Below are 18,891 nucleotides of genomic sequence, written 5' to 3' on the forward strand. Positions count from 1 at the left end.
CCACAAGAGATGCTAATCGTTATTATGTGACTTTTACGGATGATTATAGTAGATATGGATATGTCTACTTAATCAAGCATAAGTCAGAGACTTTCGAAAGGTTTAAAGAGTTTAAACAGGAAGTCGAGAATCAATTGGGAAGGAACATTAAGATACTTCGATCCGATCGTGGTGGTGAGTATCTTAGTACAGAGTTCCTCGACTATCTTAGGGAATGTGGGGTTGTCTGACAATTGACACCTCCCAGGACACCACAGTTGAATGGTGTAGCTGAGAGGCGTAATCGAACCTTGTTGGACATGGTCCATTCCATGATGAGTCGGGCTTTGCTACCAATCTCATTCTGGGGGTATGCCCTAGAGACTGCCGCCCATATCCTGAATCTGGTCCCTACAAAGAAGGTTGCCAAAACTCCTCACGAGATGTGGACTGGAAAAGTTCCTAATCTAGCCCACATCAAGATTTGGGATTGCGAAGCTTTCATGAGACGTGACACTCACGATAAGCTCGATCCTCGAAGTGAGAGGTGTGTTTTCATCGGCTACCCACAAAAATCCTTTGGTTACCTCTTCTACAGACCTAGTGAGAATGTGGTCTTTATAGCAAGGAGGGCTGTCTTTCGAGAGAGAGAGTTCATAAGCCAAGGAAACAGTGAGAGGCAAATTGACCTTGAAGAAATTCAAGAGTCGAGTGGTGAAGGAACCTCAAACCCTAGCAGTCAACTTGAGGAGGAAACTCTTGTTGATCCAATTGACGACTTTGTACCTCTGAGGCATTCCACAAGGGTTAGGAATGCACCTGAGCACTACTATGGTTTCCATATTACTGCGGAGGGTGAGACAGTTATCAGTGATGAGACACTGGTAAGTCTGGATGAACCTAACAGCTATGCGGAAGCTATGGCAGGCCCCGAGTCTGCTAAATGGAAAGAGGCAATGGATAGCGAGATACAGTCCATGTATGGCAATCAAGTTTGGGACTTGGTTGACAATGTACCATGTCGCAAGACAGTTGGGTGCAAATGGATCTTCAAGAAGAAGACTGACATGGATGGTAATGTACACACTTATAAGGCACGACTGGTTGCAAAGGGCTTTTCTCAAACTCCGGGAGTTGATTATGATGAGACCTTTTCTCCAGTAGCCAAGATTAAGTCTACTAGGGTATTGTTAGCCATTGCTGCATTTCATGACTATGAAATATGGCAAATAGATGTCAAAACCGCTTTCCTTAATGGAAATTTGGTTGAGGATATTTACATGAGTCAGCCAGAGGGTTTTGTCAGTACAGAGTACCCTAATAGAGTGTGTAAGCTTGAGAAATCCATCTATGGATTAAACCAAGCACCTCGCAGATGGAATCTTTGCTTCGATGAGAAAGTCAAATAGTTTGGCTTTTCGAGGAGTGAAGATGAATCTTGTGTATATGTCAAGGCTAGTGGGAGTATAGTTACCTTTTTGGTACTGTATGTGGATGACATACTACTCATAGGAAATGACATCCCAACCTTGCAGGAAGTGAAGTCCTGGCTTGGGAAGTGTTTCGCTATGAAGGACCTTGGAGAAGTTGCCTATATCCTAGGGATAAGGATTCTGAGAGACAGGAGTAAAAGACTAATTGGACTTAGTTAGAGTACCTACTTGATTAAGGTGCTAAAGATGTTCAGCATGCAAGACTCCAGGAAAGGAGAGTTACCCATCCAGAGTAACGCTAGATTGAGTAAGACTCAGAGCCCGAGTACCGAGGTTGAGATAGCAGAAATGAGTCAAGTAACTTATGCTTCTGCTGTAGGCTCAATCGTGTATGCTATGACGTGTACTCGTCCTGATGTAGCCTTTGCTTTAAGCATGGTTAGCAAGTATCAGGGGAATCCTAGTAAGGCTCACTGGACAGCGGTAAAGAATATCCTCAAGTACCTGCGGAGGACTAAGGACTGGTTCCTTACCCTCGGTGGGAGTGATGACTTGAGAGTTGTAGGGTATAGTGATGCTAGCTTCCAGACTGATAGGGATAATTTTCGCTCTCAGTCAGACTGGGTCTTTACCTTAAACGGAGGAGCAATTTCTTGGAAAAGTTCCAAGCAGGAGACAGTGGCTGATTCAACTTGCGAATCAGAGTATATAGCGGCAAGCGAGGCAGCAAAGGAGGCTATATGGCTAAAGAACTTCATTGGAGACCTTGGAGTTGTACCACCTATAAAGGAGCCCATAGAGATTTTCTGTGATAGTGAAAGTGCAGTTGCCTTAGCAAAGGAACCAAGGGATCACGGGAGATCCAGACACATTGACAGAAAATACCATTTCATCAGACATCGAATAGAAGAAGGACTCCTCGTGGCAAAGAGGGTATCATCGGATGAGAACCCGGCAGATCCCCTCACGAAGGGACTGGGTAGGGTTAATCATCTCCAGCATGCAAGGAGCATAGGGCTGAAGGATGATATTAGTTTTAGTAGTTAGATAATTTTTGAAATTTGTAAAGTGTAATTGACATTTGATGATGAATAAAAGTTGTGTTTATTTATGAGTAAAGTGTTGCTATCTTTTGTCAATCGCTTACTATTATTTCTTTTGCATGTTTTGACTTCCAAAATATTTATGTTGTGTTTTACATATTATTCAAATTATCCACAGTCGGTCATATGTTGGAAGTAGATATGAATTAAGACTGTCATGAGTTGGTTGTAGAGGTCTAAGATGTTGGACATGGCCTCAACACTCATGAGTGCTCATAAGTTCTGAGTATTGGATTCAACCCACGCTCGCTGGTATCACTTCATGGAATTTATCTTGAGTGATCGTGAGACGGTAATATCATATAAGTATTCAAACCTAGAGATATGACTTGTTATCTATGAGTTGGTTATACATTGATCGTGCGAAAACGCATTGGTAACTCGATGTTATAAAATGTGCCTGTGTGTGTGATTTAACAAGTAGTAGAACAAGCATATGAGTCGAAGTTTATCTATTCCTTCTTGGATTAGAAGCGATATCAGGGCCCCTCGATGATTTTGTTTTGACCTATGTACCGGGCCTGGTCAGAACTAAGTTGATGTGTTCAATTAAGTTCTATGTCAAACAAATCGGAAATCGGGAAACAAACTGCTGGACAATAAGTAAGACATTGTTCCATGTATTTGTCTGGCTGATATCTAGAACAGAGGATTATATGATCACTTATCTTAAATGGCGTATCATCATCTTCTCAGTTCTGAGAGACCTTGAAAAGAGTTATGATTGCTGATCGGTTCCTGAAGTCATACTTGCAGTTATAGTTATTAGACTTATCCAAGTGGGAGACTGTTGGATAAGGTGTCTAAGTCCATAACTATTTCTGGTATGTACTTGACCCGACCCGGCATGGTCCATTTGGGTTGCATGGCATCATGCATTTGGATAGACTAAATGAGAGAATTAACACTTGTGGTTTATTAATATATTATAAGTTCTAATATATTAATAGTATTATTTAATTAGTATTGATCAAGAATTAATCTAGAATTAATTAAGTGATCAAAAGGAGACTAATTAAATATATGGGTTGATTATGTAAATCATCCATACTTGTATAGTGGGCTAGATGCTCCATGGATTATCTAGTTGGGCTAAGGTCCATAGGATGTTCCATGGATGCTCCATGGGAGTTACAAACCCATGGGTTATGGAAATGAAGAGCCATGTTACATTAGGGTTTACATGGTGTAACCCTAATGCAACATACTATATAAGCATACTTAGAGCAACCAAAATCGGCTACACTAGTGAGACAAGAGGGCAAGGCCGATTTCAAGTGTTATACATTTCTCTCAAAGTTTATTCCAAGAGCATTTGGTGTTGTGTGAAACATTTGAGGCATCACACTTGGGGTGCTAGGCTCTCAAGGTTTTCAAGGAATCAAAACAACTACAAGGTATGTAATCCTAGCCATCTTTTATGATTAAAGTTCCCCATGTATGCTAGATAGGATTATGAACCTTGGAAAAAGTATTGTGCATGTATTTTAGACAAACATAGATCCAAGGTTTTCTAGGGTTGCATGTACACTTAGGAGTGTTAGAATGTTCAAAACCCTTCAACAAATTCATTCCAAGTGTTGCTATTAATTTCATGGCGATTGTTTAATTATATTAGTAGACTTCCTTTGTAAAATCGCTTAATAGAACACTATAACTGTCAGGTTAAGATATATCCCGTTCATTATCACCTGACTCCTGACCACTATAGAGGACTTATCGTTACTTTCTCTTTAATTATTTTAGAGGAAGATGGCTCCAAAGAAGTCCAAAAAAAAGCAGCACTTCGACAAATCCACCACCGCCACCACCACCCATATTTGACCCTGCTGTCTTCCAAGCAGCAATAACCGCCGTTGTGGCTGCAGCCATATCGCAGATTAATAACAGCGGTACTAGAGGATCGGGTAGTGGAACCACTCCCCTTAACTTCAGTGGTAGCCAGGGACACCCGAAAGAGTGTTCCTACAAAGACTTTACGAATGCAAAACCCAAGTCCTTCGATGGCACTGGAGGTGTCATTGGCCTAACTCGTTGGTTCGACTAGACCGAATCAATCTTTGAGATTTGTGCGTGCCCCGAGGTGAGCAAAGTAAAATTTGCAACATGCACCTTCACTGATAGAGCACTAACTTGGTGGAACAGCCAAATGAAATCCCTAACTCTCCCGATAGCTAATGCTATGAGTTGGGATGATTTGAAAGAACTGATGCTGGCTGAATACTGCCCGTGGGATGAAATGCAAAAACTGGAGTAGGAGCTCTGGAACCTGAAGATGAAGGTTTCCGACATTGCTGCTTACACTCCAAGGTTTAGTGACTTGGCTCTACTCTGTCCTGGGATGGTCACCCCGGAGAGTAAGAAGGTAGAGAGATACATCTGGGGATTAACACCCGCAACTCAAGGAAATGTCCTAGTTGCCAAACCACTTACCTTCGACAGTGCCTAGCATCTGGCGCAGACACTGATAGACCACGGAAAAATCCAAGACACTGTGACAGTGATTCCAGAACAGCCCAAGGAGAGCACCAGTAAACAGAAATTCTAGAACAAGCGAACGGGCCAATCTTCGCAGGAGCCCTGAAAGAAACAACAAATGGTGGCAGTCCATGCTGCTACCATTCCTGCTGCTGTTCCCACTACTCAAGCACCTCCCGGCAAATATGTTGGAAATCTCCCTAGGTGCGATAAATGCAACTTTCATCATCATGGGCCTTGTTGGGAGTTACAGTGCACTAGCTGCAACAAGAAGGGGCATACAGCCTGCTTCTGCAAGACACCTGCACAACCAAACGCCCAGACCTCCGGAGCTGGAATTGGCCAAGACTGTTATGGGTGCGGTGAAACGGGGCACTACAAAAGGAATTGCCCTAAGGCAAAAGATGCTAGAGACACAGGAAGAGTGCTAGCCATGGGTCAGGAGGAGCCAGTAGCGGATCCCATCGTAGTCACGGGTACGTTCCTCCTCGACAACTCTTATGCATGCATTCTCTTTGATAGTGGTGTGGAGAGGAGTTTTGTTAGTCACAAATTCAAACACTTACATAGACACAAATCCCAACCACTAAACGAAATGTTCACTGTCGAGATGGCTAACAGAAAGAAAGAAAGCACTAACGACATATTCATAAACTGTACTCTCACTCTAAACGACTATTCCTTTCCAATCGATCTTATGTCAGTTTCCATAAAAAGTTTCGATGTTATCATCGGCATGGATTGGCTAAGTCCTAATTGTGCCGATATCCTTTTCTACGAAAAAGCCATTCGTCTCAATCTGCCAAATGGCGAAGCCCTCGTTATCTATGGCGACAAACCCAATACTAATCTTCGCATCATCTCATGAATCAAAGCCCAAAAATACCTGCGAAAAGAGTGTCACGCATTCCTAGCCCATGTAGTTAACGAAAAACAAGAAGTTAAAGACCTCAAGAACATTCCCGAAGTCTGTAATTTTCCTGATATCTTCCCCGAAGATCTTCTAGGAGATCCTCCCGAGTGCCATGTCGAGTTCCGAATCGACTTAATTCCTGGGGTTACCTCCGTAGCCAAATCCCTGTATCGTCTAGCTCCCGTGGAAATGCAGGAACTATCCAGCCAACTTAACGAACTGCTCAGCAAGGGATTCGTTAGACCAAGCTTCTCACCCTGGGGAGCAACGGTCTTGTTTGTAAAGAAGAAGGATGGATCATTCCGGATGTGCATAGACTACCACGAACTAAACAAACTCACTATTAAAAATCGCTACCCACTACCCAGAATAGACGACCTCTTCGATCAACTCCAAGGAGCTAGCTACTTTTCCAAGATAGACCTAAGATCAGGGTACCATCAATTACGAGTCCAGGAGAGCGATGTTCCTAAGACAACTTTCCGAACTCGATATGGTCACTACAAGTGTGTAGTGATGCCCTTTGGTCTAATCAATGCACCCGCCGTATTCATGGACCTGATGAATAGGGTGTGCCGCCCCTTCCTAGAAAAGTTTGTGATAGTATTCATAGATGATATACTTATCTAATCACGAAGCGAGGAAGAACACAGCCAGCACTTAAGTCAAGTTCTAGAAACACTGAGGGCAGAAAAGCTTTACGTGAAATTCTCTAAGTGCGAGTTTTGGATTAGGAAGGTAACTTTCTTGGGTCACGTGGTTAGCGAAGAAGGCATACATGTGGACCCTTCCAAAATAAAGGCAATCGAGAATTGGTCAGCACCGATAACGCCCACAGAAATCCGTCAATTCTTAGGTCTTGCTGTCTACTATCGCAGGTTTATACAAAACTTCTCCAGAATTGCTAAACCGCTTACCACCCTGACTCAGAAGGGTGTGACTTTTAGTTGGGGAGAGAAACAAGACACTGCGTTCCAGACACTAAAACAGGCCCTGTGCAGTGCGCCTATACTGTCTCTTCCAGCAGGGACAGAGGACTGCGTTGTATACTGCGATGCATCTAACCAAGGACTAGGCTGTGTACTTATGCAGCGAGGAAAAGTTATCGCTTATGCCTCGAGACAGCTTACGACACACGAGGTCAACTACACTACTCATGATCTTGAACTGGGAGCAGTGGTCTTTGCCCTAAAAATCTAGAGACATTACCTGTATGATACCAAGTGCACTATCTTCACCGACCACAAAAGTCTTCAACACATCTTTGATCAGAAGGAGCTCAACATGAGACAAAGGCTATGGGTAGAGCTACTCAATGATTACGAGTGTGAAATTCGCTATCATCCGGGTAAAGCCAATGTAGTAGTTGATGCCCTTAGCCGGAAGGAAAACTCAGGTCGTAGGGTGAAGGCACTAACCATGACAATCCATTCCCACCTGTCCACCCAAATTAAAGAGGCTCAGCTAGAAGCTTTAAAACCAGAACATGTGGCAAGGGAAGCCTTGAGAGGAATGGAGAAGAACTTCGAGATCAAGGGAGACGGAGTTCGTTATTTCATGGACTGGATCTGGACCCCAAAGTTCGGTGGTTACAGAGACATAGTCATGAACGAAGCGCATAAGACTCGATACTCTGTTCACCCAGGTTCAGATAAAATATATCTGGATCTCAAAAAGCTCAATTTTTGGCCAAACATGAAAGCAGAGATTGCTACCTACGTGGGCAAGTGCCTAACTTGTGCCAAAGTCAAGGTAGAATACCAAAAGCCACCAGGATTACTTCAACAACCAGAGATACCTGAGTGGAAGTGGGAGCGGATTACTATGGATTTCATAACCAAGCTACCCAAGACTGCGGGTGGTCATGACACCATTTGGGTAATCGTCGATAGATTAACAAAGTCCGCCCACTTCCTTCCAATCAAAGAAACAGACAAAATGGAGAAGCTAACAAGAACTTACATCCGAGAGATAGTATGACTGCACAGTGTGCCCATATCTATTATCTCGGATAGAGATAGTAGATTCACCTCGTGATTTTGGCAGTCACTACAGAAGGCTCTTGGAACTAAGTTGGACATGAGCACAGCTTATCATCCTCAAACTGACGGGCAGAGTGAGAGAACCATTCAAACTCTAGAAGACATGCTGAGAGCCTGTATGATCGACTTTGGTAAAGCATGGGACACCCATTTACCACTGATTGAGTTTTCATATAACAACAATTATCAAAATAGAATCAAGGCGGCTCCATTCGAAGCCCTCTATGGCCGTAAGTGTAGATCCCCTTTGTGTTGGGCTGAGGTGGGTGACACGCAGCTAGCTAAAGGACAAGTTCCTAAAAGCACTTTCACTGTCCCGGAAATCATTCGAGAAACCATAGAAAAGATCATACAAATCTGAGAGCGGTTGAAAGCCTCAAGAGATAGACAAAAGAGCTACGCAGATAGAAGACGTAACCCTTGGAGTTCCAGGTTGGGGACCGAGTTATGTTGAAGGTCTCACCCTGGAAGGGCATGATACACTTCAGAAAGCGTGGGAAGCTAAATCCAAGATACATTGGGCCATTTGAGATCCTCTCTAGGATCGGCCCTGTAGCTTACAAACTCCGTTTACCACAAGAACTTAACAACGTACACCCGGTCTTCCACGTGTCAAATCTAAAAAAGTGTCTATCCGACGAGACTCTTGTGATCCCACTCGAAGAAATCGAGATAAATGAGAGTCTTAATTTCGTGGAAGAACCAGTAGAAATCATGGATAGGGAAGTCAAGCGAACGAAACAAAGTCACATACCTATAGTGAAGGTTCGCTGGAATGCCAAGTGGGGACTTGAATTCACTTGGGAGCGAGAAGACCAGATGCAACAAAAGTACCCGCATCTTTTTCCTAGTCCATGATTGTTCTATATAGAAAGAATTTCGGGACGAAATTCCCTCTAATGGGGGGATGATGTGACAACCCATTATTTCCTGTTAATAAAACTCTAAACTACAAGCATGTTTATTTAACATATATGCAGATTATGGAAAAAACCATGTTGAAATAGGGTATTATAAACTTCATACTTAACATAGACTTATACTAAAAAAATCAAACTTACACTAGTTCAAAGTTAAGGGGCTTTACTTGAGTTAATTTAAAGTTTAAATCATCAAAACACTCCTTAAAGGAGTTCACGTCCAAGGAAACACTCCTAAATGGAGTTTACGGCCAAAATGAAATCAAAAGGGATGGTTCACGGTCCAATTTCAAAGGTCAAGGATGGTTCACGGTCCAAAGTCAAAAAGGAAACACGTGTTCACGGCCAAGCTCAACCGTGAACACCTACTTATTGGGCTAAAATCCAATACTAATCCATTAATGAACCGTAAACCCAAGCCAAGGCCCAATTTCAATACGTAAACACCCCTTATATATATATATATATATATATATATATATATATATATATATATATATATATATATATATATATGTGTGTGTGTGTGTGTGTGTGTGTTTACGCCTGAATCAATTCACTTTTTCATTTCACAACCGTAAACCACTCCAAAAAAGTTCTCTCAATCTTCAACCGTGAACAATTCCTTTTTCAATCAATCTTCAAGTGTTTACGCCCCTATTCCTTCAAATCTTCATATTTCCCCACCAAGAACATTCAAACCACCTTCAAATCTTTATATCTTCTTCAAGTCTTCACAAATACCTCAAGAACACACCGTGAACCCATAACCCCCAACCGTAAACCCCATTTTCAACATTTTCCAATTAAATTCCAATTTAATTGTAGCTCTCCTTATATAATTAAATTATTATTCAACACCATTATTTAAATTAATATATTATTAATTTAAATGTGACGTCAAATATAGTTATTTTAGGGTAACATTATTAGCGCGTACGCTTACCCGGGGGATCATCTCTTCAACACGCTAATTCCGGTTAACGCACATACGAGGTGAGTTCATACCTCTATATTTTTAACGTTTTTAATTTTTTTAGGGTGGGAATACAAGTAAAACACAAGGACTATTGTGTTTATACAAATATTTTTAAATATTTTAAAAACATTTGCAATTGTTTCATAACGAGTATTCGCTACACTTTCTAAAAATATTTTATATATTTTAACCATTTTGTAATATGTTGAGCATAAAGGTATTTTACATTCGTACAATTAAATTGCAAGCGTTTTTAGTACACTACAGAACATTACGAACAAACTATAATTGGTATAGTTTGGGTTTTACTACGTTACTTTGTTAAGAATAATACACAGAAACAAAACATTTATTCAAACTATAATAGGTATAGTTATGGGAAGACAATACTATATTTCACTACTACAAGAATACACTACTAAAATAATTAGTTAAGTATATTTATTTTACAATACAAGGTAATACATACAGTTTCAATTACAAGAGAACACTATAACACTGCACGTAAACTAGTTAATACAGGGTTGTGAGGCACTACTTCGGGTACCCACCAGGGTACAGGTTCATGTCCTATAAATTATAACCAGAGTCTCCCAGATGGAGAGTGTGAGGTTTGTGTTTAGATCTATACGGGACTGACAATCCCACAACCAAACTGCTAGCTACAGTTAGGCAGGCATGCCTGGGGGTGACAAATGTCATATTACCGACGCCTGAAGAACGTTGTAGAGGCGACTAGTTCATATTAGTGTGGTTATATGAAACTCACAACAGTATAACTGAAACATTTGTTTACGGGATTAACACTACTTCAATAGTTTATTTTCATTAATAAAATTATGGTACACTACTTTACACTACAGCTGGTAATAACCAGGCATTCATACAAGGTTTTCATGCAAACACTACTATGGTACACTACTTTACTCTACAACTGGCGATTCCAGACATTAATACTAAGGTTTTTATACAAACGCTAATACAGTACACTACTTTCTCTACAACTGGTGGTATCCAGATATACGTACAAAGGTTTTCATACAATTACAGATATAATACGTTGTTTTCTAACATAGAGTACATTAATATAGTATACAAATACAAGGTACATACATAATTACACTACTTTCACTATAGAAAATATTGGATTTTCTTGAGAAACACACTAGTATTTTCAAAGTACAAAGACAAGTTTTCCAGCCCTAAAACATACTTATGAACTCACCAACTTAAATGTTGATACACTTTCAAAACCACTTGTATTCTCAGGAAACCGATAAGACAGGTACACCTGCAGGATTTTGAGAAGACGGAGCATTCTAGAGTCACGTCTTTTATACTTTTGATATATCTTTTGATGTCATACAAACTATGTATTGAACAGATGTAAATAATCTACTTTATCAATGTAATGGTTATGTTTGCTCTGATTCCTATTATACAATTGTTGTTATATTGTACATGACGTCCTCCGCCCCCGAACATTTTCGCCGTTCTGGTTTGGGGGTGTGACAGCAGTAACAGTAGCCGTGGCAGCCGCCATGACACAAATCAACGCAAGTGGTGCTAGTGGGACTGGTAGTGGTGCCAACAATTCTAAACACGGAGAAAGCCACGGACACCAGAGTCTTCACGAATGACAAACCGAAGTCTTCAGATGGCACCGGAGGTATCATTGCTCTGACACGTTGGTTCAAAAAGACATAATCGGTGTTTGAAATCTGTGCGTGCCCTGAAACTAGCATGGTAAAATTTGCAGCATGCACGTTTATGGACAGAGCCCTCTCCTGGTGGAACGGCTATGTCAAATCGTTGACTCTCCCAGTAGCCAACGCTATGAGCTGGGAAGACTTAAAAATTCTGATGCTAGCAGAATATTGCCCGAGGGGTGAGGTGCAAAAGCTAGAACAAGAGCTACGGGGTCTGACGATATTATCTAGATATCTTGGACTAAAAAGGTCTCGAATAAAACGTCTCGAACAAAAATCTATTTTTCATGCAAGACCCCGACCCATGATTTTCCCTTTTTCCACGCTTCGGCCCAAAACTCAATTCAAAGGTTAAGATCTCGTAACCAAACTTGTCAACCTTAAATAAGGCCTAAAATTTACTTTTTAGAAGCCTCAAAGTCTTCATATAATTGATTCACGGCCCACGATCCCTAAATCACAGAATGATCCAAACAGGGTGTTACAAAAACACTACGAGTCAACCAAAAGCACTGCGAGTCAAAACCCTACCTACCAGAATCTATAAGGTGTTCAGGTTGTGCTTCAGACCCCAAATCCTTCATCAAACAAGAACAAGCAGAGAGGTCCTAACACAACCCTCAACCTGAACCTAGCCATGAATCTATGTTATTTGCTTTGATGCTCACCACTGACCAAATATCATTATTCCTTGCTTAACCCTGAACTCCTTGCAACCACTACTGGCTCTCTAGGTGACTTAGGATGCTCCCATGCTAACTGGCCTTCCTAGTTAATCCTTAATAAAACAATATCTTATCCGCATCACCCGATTCTCCGTTTAAGGCCCCACCGACCAACGGTAGTCTGCTCCACACTCACAATCCTAACCTATTTTGGACTCTTCCCAATGTCAAGGAACCATGACGCTCCCTCCAGATGTACCTATCTATATCCCATACATGGAAACAAATTCTAAAACGGCTCGCACTTGGAACTATCCCCAGCGGTCCTAAGTGACTATCCCTCACTTGGATTCACCTATATTATGATAATCTCATAATCATTGGATTACCTAGCCATCCATAATTTTCCTACCCAATCACCAACACACTGAGCTTACTAGACTTAGATCCCACGATCAAACAATATTGGGTACTCACACCCCAAACCAGATGAGGCACTTTACTACCCTCGACAAAGATTGTTGTGTCCAAAGTACCTTCCCTTGATACAATTCCACATCCTTCTACAATCCCAACTGATGAAAAGGAACCCAAAAGACCCACAATTAGAACATAGAGATAACCACTTCAATGTTCTACCTACTACCGAATCAAACCCGAGTTTTCCATAAGCAATAATCCCACAGTCCAACAATTAAGGGCAATCATACACAAAAGTCAAGATTTTCCATAACAGAACCTGACGATAGGTTGTCACGGTCATTGACCTCCAATTATACAGCTCAAAACCTTCGAAGCATTCCCACCCATTGACGATGAACGGGAACATTCAACGATCGAGGATGCATTGGTAACAACCCAATAATCCAATCTTCTACTGAACTAACCCATACGAAACTACACATTCCAAATTCTGAAGTTGATTGATAGACCAACGATAGTAGCAATCTATTTGTGAGCTGAAGAATCCTTTAACAACCGACACTCGACCCGAGCAACTTAACCACCTATTGACCAGTTCATCAGCATCCCCGAAAGGGACCACCGGCTACAAAGACCTCCTTAACCAAATCTTCATGCCGCGAAGACAGCTCATGTATTCCCTAGCACATACATCTAAGGTAACTTGCTCTGCACCCTTGACTCGAACCAAAGTCTCGCATAGTCGAAATGCCGATCCCTACAACCCATTACTCTAGAACCATGAACTCAAACAAATCGATGATCTTTCAAGTATTATACCCAGTTCTCCTCCACTTGGGTTCGAACTATCACCAACTAACGTTGCAGACAAACCACACTTCAAACCGGCTCAACTAGATACATACCGTCCCTGACTCTTGGAATGTATAACACAACGCAAGATAATCTCCCAGATAAGGAACCAGCAGCTCAGAGAAATTCTAAATCTCATATGGATACCTTAGAAACTTCCCAGTCATAACCGCTTGTTTCATCAAAAACCCCATGCATATGCACAAGCAATAACTCTGATAGTCCATTCATAACACAAATTCTCTATCCAGAAACAAATAGGTTACCACACATTTCGCCTCTAAATCCCTAACCATCACATCATCACATGAATCACTCATAAAACAATATGAGTTATCTTCATAGTCGAGGTACAACATAGACAACGAAAGCTGTCATTCCCGATTCACTTCTCCTGATCACCTGGAACAACTTGCCAGAACACGCTCTAACTAAAATCACAGAATGCATACCCTTGTCCCCATCTTGTACGGTCTCTACGAAAATAAATATCTTTCCACATATGATATATATCGAGGTGATCAAACCACAAGAATCCTCTTGCGCATTCCCCCCCCCCCCATGTCACAGATATCGCAACCATCTAGTTTCTCCTACTGGTTCGCCCTCCAATTTCTGAAATCATTGCTCTCTCTCTCTCTCACTCTCTCTCTCTCTCTCTCTCTCTCTCTCTCTCTCGCTCTCTCTTTTCCTCAACACAGAAAGCTGGAAGGATAGAATCCTCGTCATATAAAATGACATCATAAGCCATCGGCCGATCATTCAACCTCAAGGCTGAAATCCTCAATTCGCTCATCCCAACCTCTGCCTCTTTGAGTCTCGCGACTCACACTGGCACTACCTCAAGCACGGTCCCCAAGACCTCAAAATCAACTACTCATTTAGGTTTATACTATTCATCCCAAACTTACATGACCACTAAGGCCCAAACAATCACCAGACTCGTCTTCATCCTGGACAACCATAACCGAAAAGCTGATAAATACCAAAATGTTGCAACGGATTCATGGTGTCAAACCATGTTCCTACCCTCCACCAGCTCCTTATCATTTTCGGGACTTTCCTTTATTCGAGTACAGATCCTATGCTTTCAGTAGTACGTGCCTAATAATACCTTCCATATATATCTGTACTTTACTCAAAAACGATCCCGAATCCTCTAAAGTCACCTTCTCAAACTGGTACTCCTAGTACCCTCTAAATAGCGCATCCAAACCCACTAAAACACTTCCTAGGCTCTCTTAGGTTCCTTACCCACCCTGCCATCAGCTGTTGAAGGATCTCTACTAATGTCAGTTAACTACTTCATGAATACAACTACATGAAACAAAGCTTAAATAATCTTTCGACTAAAAGACTCAACCCTACAATGGTTAGACTCAAACGAGAGTTGGGCAATAAGGCTAAGTCAGCCACTTTAATATTATTTAACCTTTACTGCATGTAACTTAACATATTCATGTGATACATAACTTACATCAATATGAGTCCTACAAAGCACAAAGCAAGCAGCATTCGGGCATCATGAACTAATAGCATCACATAAACATGCAGTCCTATCTCAGAAGCTCCTGAAGATCTCTAATAACTAGCATACATCACTACAAGCTCACACAAAAGGCATAAAGGCATCTCTCCTAATCAGGCATTATACCATGCCACACTAAGTAGATCCTTAGCCCTAATCTAGCATGCAATTCTCATATATGTTGGATTAGGTGTCTAAGCTCATAACTATAATTGGTATGTACTTGACCCGAGAGTAGCATGGTCCATTTGGGTCGCATATCACCATGACAATTTGATAGGATGGAGTCTTGAGAAGAGGTTATTTATGATTTTTTAATATATTATAAGTTCTAATATATTAATATGAAAACATATGATTTAATTAATATTGATCAAGAATTAATTTGGAATTAATTCAGTGATCAAAAGAGACTAATTAAATCAATGGGGACTAATTGTGTAAGTTAGTCACACACACACACACACACACACATATATATATATATATATATATATATATATATATATATATATATATATATATATATATATATATATATATATATATATATAGTTTGGGCTTATGATACATGATGGACTAAGTTTATGGAATAATCCATAAAGAGTTAGCCCACTTGATTCATGGATCATGGATAATAAGCCCAAGGGTATGGATTAGGGTTTACCATGACCTTTAGAATCCTACAACTATATATATGATGTCCCATGACCTAAAATCGGACCCTACATGATCTTGCAGTTCATAACCGATTTTATGTGCAAGAAACTCTCTCAAAAGTCATCTTTTGTCTAAGGTGTGTTGTGAACCATTTGAGGTGTCACACTTGGGGCACTAAGTTTTTAAAGGCCAAATACAACAACTTCTACAAACTACATAAAGAGGTAAACTCCTAACTAGTATTTTATGTTGTTTAAGTCAATTTCATCCTAGTTGTAGGCTTATTGCTTTGGAAATAATATTGCATGTATAGTTACCGAAAACATAGATCCAAAGCATTTAGGGTTGTATGTGCACCATAGGATGTTGTAGTATACAAAACCCAACAGTGGTATCAGAGCCATGGGTTGTTTTCTATTATATTTGATACAAATGTGTTATTTTTCAAAGCTGAAAAAACTGTCTGACAGCCCTACTCGACGATTCCATTCTTGAACTCGACGAGTAGGATGAGTTTTGTCTTGGACTCGTCGAGTCTAGTATGGGGCTCGACGAATTGCCTATCCAGACAGCAGATTTTCGAGTTTTTTTTGGTCTATTTTGGATTAGAATCATTATCACAAAATGTTTTAGTTCATAAAATTTGATTTTGTTGATATGGTAATGATGATTCTCATCCAATAAAAATATAATTGTCAAAATTTTAAGAGAATTGTGAGTTTAAATGATAAACTAATTTTCTTGTAAATTGTTGATATGAATTATCTTGACTTATGAGTTAACTTAGATCATGAAAATTATATGTTATTTTTGCATGGAAAAAAATTGATCTTAAATGTTTTAAAGTATTCCATAACTTGTCCTCAAGTTATGGAACATGAAGAGTCTTTTACATAAATGTTTTTTATGAACTCCATAACTTGTCCTCAAGTTATGGAATTTCTAGAGTCTTTTCATTAAAACCACATTAACTCATAAGTTATGGAAACCAAGAGTTTTGAATAGTTTCAAAACTTGCCCTCAAGTTTTGGAATTTGTAAATGTAAAGTATCACTTTGAAACATTTAATTCCAAACCCTAGAATTTTAGAAGTTTAAAATTCAACCCTTATACTATTATATTATTATAAGTTTAATAATTATATATATGCATAAGAATAAGTCAGTCTTACCGTTAGTAGGCCTCATTCACGAAGCTGGTCTATAAGGGGGTATAAGGTTACTGCCTATAAAATGACAGTTTAATGGGTTTCCACTCTCACCCACCGCTTCCTTGACTGGTGGAGGGTCGTTAGCCGAACGGGTAGGATAGGACATTAATTCTCCCTCGTGAAAAGTATAATGATAAATATAAAGTAACTAAACTTTTATTAAATTCCCAATCTTAGTTACTTTAGGAAAAATGTGAAAATGGTGCTAATCCATGAAATTACACTTTGCACCTTGTTAAGTCGTTAGTGGAGCATGTGTGGTCAATCGGCACACTAATCTGGGACTGACAATGTGTGGCAAAGGGTAACTTGATGTTAATCATAGATCAATGGAGCGTGTGTGGTTAACCGGCACATTGATTAGGTGATTTGTAACATTGGGTGTACCAAGCTATTTTGCATGGTTATTCACACCTTGTTTGTGATCCTCGGCATCCCAGTTACAAACTTGAAGGGCACAATAGATTTAAACATGCCATTAAAAAGTTCAATGAATCTCAAAGATCTAGGAATTTCAAATCCAATTAAAACTTAATAATCTATTTCGTTTTTTCATGGTGGAAATTGGTAAATCATCATTTACCTACCTTCAAATATTCTACAATTGGATTACGGCATCCCTTTTCGCAATTGTAGAATATTATGTTGGGTCCTAGCCTTAATATTTCGTTTTGGGTGTTATATTAAGGACTTAAATCAACTAACTTGAATTTCTCCCTCATATATGTCTAGTTCTGACAACTATGGTCTTCCTTATTGTTTTTGGAAAAAGCTTTCTAATGAAGATAATACCCCACATGGCGATCAAGGTGAAAGATTAATCCCTTTGTCGTGAATTAATGGGACTGGAAATCATACTTCACTTCCTCCACCCCCTCCAATTATTCTCCCTAACCCACAAGTTCAAAGACTTGAAAAGTTTAAGGTCACTTAAGCCCTATTGGCAAGCAAACACAAAGATGGAAGTTTGTATGTGCCAACATCTTGGAAATGAAGTTACATATTCACAGGCTGGGAGAGTTGGGTGTCGAAGTCTCAAGGAAGTTGGTTCTTGACTAGGTTCTTCACTCACTTCCTGAGTCATATAGCGGGTTCATGAAGGACTATTATATGACAGACCACGACATGACCCTTATCGATCTTACCTATTTACTTGTTGCTGCTGAATCAGCAATGATTTGGTGCACTGGTAAAGCAAATTTGACTGGACGTTCTACTCCCCAAACTTCCATGGACATTGACAATGGTAACATTGGAAGTCCAGAAAAGCTTTCTCTTCCCAATGAAAAGGGGTCGGCCATGGTCAAGTTATTTGACCAAATGGTAAAGAGAAAGGCTAAGTCTGAAATAGTCCCGTGTACCATTCCAAAAGAGTCTGTTTATTTCTATTGCCAAAAGAAGGGGCATTGGTTGCGAAGCTGCCATATTTACCTGAAAGATTGCAAGGATGGTAAATTCAAAAAGTTTGACTCCGCTTCAGGTAAGTCCATTATCTAACTCTATTAAGTTCCTTTTTGGAGATTCTTAATACATGATCTAATGTAATTACATTTTGATGTTTTGAAGGATCGAAGAAATGAAAGGAGACTTAAAGGAAGAGTAAGCTGATACTGATCGTGAAGAGATGGATTTCGATCGTGTGGTTCGATGATCAGAATTTTGAGTTGCTGCTTAAGAGTTAGGATAGATTGCTTAGGAATAGATAACAACATAGTTTTCATATGTATTTGCATTGTAAGGACAAGTTTTCCGCACTTTTTAAATAAAGAAAATTTTTGATTTTTGTCTTATTTTAAGTTTCCTTACAATGGCATTGGTGAAAATTATTGTTTATATGTTTCCATTGATAGCAATATTGGAAAATGGATTTGATTCTTTCGTTTGTGGTAGTGTCAAGATTTACCAAATAAGGAAAGATTCTCATCACCCAAGTTTCAGTTGGATAGAAACTTGGAATCATGCAACTTATATTGTGTGATGAATGAGACCTTCATCTT

The sequence above is a fragment of the Lactuca virosa genome, chromosome 6, assembly GCF_052849685.1.
Source record: "Lactuca virosa cultivar CGN04683 chromosome 6, Lactuca_virosa_CGN04683_v6, whole genome shotgun sequence".
Classification (NCBI taxonomy): domain Eukaryota; kingdom Viridiplantae; phylum Streptophyta; class Magnoliopsida; order Asterales; family Asteraceae; genus Lactuca; species Lactuca virosa.